The following is a 2,393-nucleotide window of genomic DNA, read 5'->3' as shown; positions in this document are numbered from 1 at the left end:
ATGATGTGGTCAAAATACTCATTTGCCTAATAATTCTGCACGTAGTGTAGGAAATGCTGGACTACTTTTTAGCCTCCAAGTAATCCAGCTCAAAAGATCCACAAGAGGGAGACACAGGCAAACTTTACTTATTTACTAAAGCACTGGAAATGAAAAATGGTTACATCCAGCCAACTTGTTACAAAAGGATCAATTCCCAGGAATAACTCAGCATCCCAGGTGTGCACAACAGGGGGGTGCACCGGTCCTAGAGGTACTGCAATACCAGGTCATAGAAACATAGAATGTGTTGGCAGATAAGAACCATTTGGCCCATCTAGTCTGCCCAATATACTAAGTACTATGGATAGCCCCTGGCCCTATCTTATATGAAGGATGGCCTTATGCCTATCCCATGCATGCTTAAACTCCTTCACTGTATTTGCAGCTACCACTTCTGCAGGAAGGCTATTCCATGCATCCACTACTCTCTCAGATAGAAACATTGCGTAGAGTGGACAGAGCAAGCTCTTTTTCCATCTTCCTGTTCGGAAAATCCATTTAATATATGGTCCCCAGATAGGGGACGTATCGGATATTAAACTGATAAGAACAGATTTTTTTTTTTTTTTTAATTGAAATATTTCATTACATCAAAAGAACACACTCACATACTACAAAGAGAAAAAAACATCATATACACATCATAATCAGTACTTACATCATCAGTACTTAATTAGTGATTTCCATTTCTTACATTTCCAAATTCCCTCAGAATCAAACCCGCCCCCCTTCTTCCTATCCCACATATAAATAACAAAGTCTAGACAAGATAATTTTAACACACTCATTCCCCGACACATCCTCCCTCTTAAACACTAACAAGTTCATTACATCCCACAAACTTTCCATAACACACACTATAATAAACCATAATATTCTTGAATTCATCCTACCTTGTGCCCCTATACCACACATAGCTACTCTCCATTTTGCACACTCAATACCTGTCAAAGCTTTTACTAACCCACTCAATTTACTCCATACATCCTTTGCATACACACAATCCCAAAATACATGTCTCACTGATTCAGTCTCACCACACCCCACTCTTGGACAAAAATCCATCCTAATCAAGTCTCTTTTTTTTCTGTACTTCCCGTACTGGTAAGATATTTTGTAGACCCAACCAGACAATGTCTCGCTGTCTGTTATACCTCTTATTGACAATTATTTCCACATCATCCACTGCCTCACTCATCCTTAATCCCACTATATCACATGCATTCTCATTCTCTCTCAACCCAACTAACATCCTCCTTTTATCCTTAAACTCTTTCATTTCTATAGACAACAAATCATACTTCCTGACAAACTTCTCAATCACCTCATACCATATTGGACATTTAAAAGACACAGGCACTCTTGAGTCCCTTTTATACCAATTCAAAGCCATAAAACATCCATCCAGACATATATCTCGCCATACACGCACTCTTACTCTGCTTTTCAATCATCAACACAAACAATTTAATATAACTTAATCCAATAAAAAATTCAAAATTTGGGAAATCCAAGCCACCATTCACTCTGCTCTTATACACAAATTCCTGTTTCAGTTTCTCCATTTTACTCCCCCAGAGAAAAGTAAAACAAAATTTCTCCGCCCTCCTGATTTTCCTTGTACATCCTGGGTATATTCCAGCTACAAAAAGAATAATCGGTAATATTACCGCTTTGATAATTAATACTTTTCCAACCACAATAACTCCCTCAGCCTCCAAAAATGTAATTTTTTCTCTATCTTTCTTCCACATTCACCCCAGCTTTCATTTCCTTTCAAATCATCATTCATCCAAATCCCTAACACTTTCACCTCATTCTGCTCATTCTTCACATCTTCCAGACAAAAACTTTTATCCTCAAAACATTTAAAAACCGACTTGCAACAATTAACCTTGAACGCAGATGCACCACAAAACATATCCAACCATAACCTTCCTCTCCTCATACTACCCAAATTATCACTCACAATCACCACATCATCCATATATCCTAGCACTTTCACAGTCTTACCCATACTCCCTGGCACCAACAATCCTTTCATCACTTTATCTTTTCTCAACAAACACAATAACACTTCAATTATACAAATAAATAGGACAGGGGACATGGGACACCCCTGTCTCACTCCACTCTGCACACTCACCTTTCTACTCAACCATCCATTAACAAAACTCTCACTTGACACACCATCATACAAACTTCTAACTCTATCCACAATTTTTTGGGGAAGTCCCATTTTGACCAACACTCCAAACATAAACCAATGATCCACCCTATTGTACGCCTTCTCAAAATCAATCGCCAACAACATACATTTTTGCTTCTTCACCAAACTATCACCAATCAAA

The 2,393-nt window shown here is 38.2% G+C and overlaps 1 non-coding gene across 1 annotated transcript; it reads right to left on the bottom strand.

The window, feature by feature from the left end:
* Positions 1–441: 441 nt before the first annotated feature.
* Positions 442–623, bottom strand: LOC122942846. Its single transcript, XR_006390742.1, has one exon. It is a non-coding gene; the product is annotated as a U2 spliceosomal RNA (small nuclear RNA).
* Positions 624–2,393: the final 1,770 nt, after the last annotated feature.

The sequence above is a fragment of the Bufo gargarizans genome, chromosome 6 (genome assembly GCF_014858855.1).
Source record: "Bufo gargarizans isolate SCDJY-AF-19 chromosome 6, ASM1485885v1, whole genome shotgun sequence".
In the NCBI taxonomy this organism is placed as follows: Eukaryota; Metazoa; Chordata; class Amphibia; order Anura; family Bufonidae; genus Bufo; species Bufo gargarizans.
Note: the sequence above shows the minus strand (reverse complement) of the source record. Positions and strands in the feature narration are given on the sequence as shown.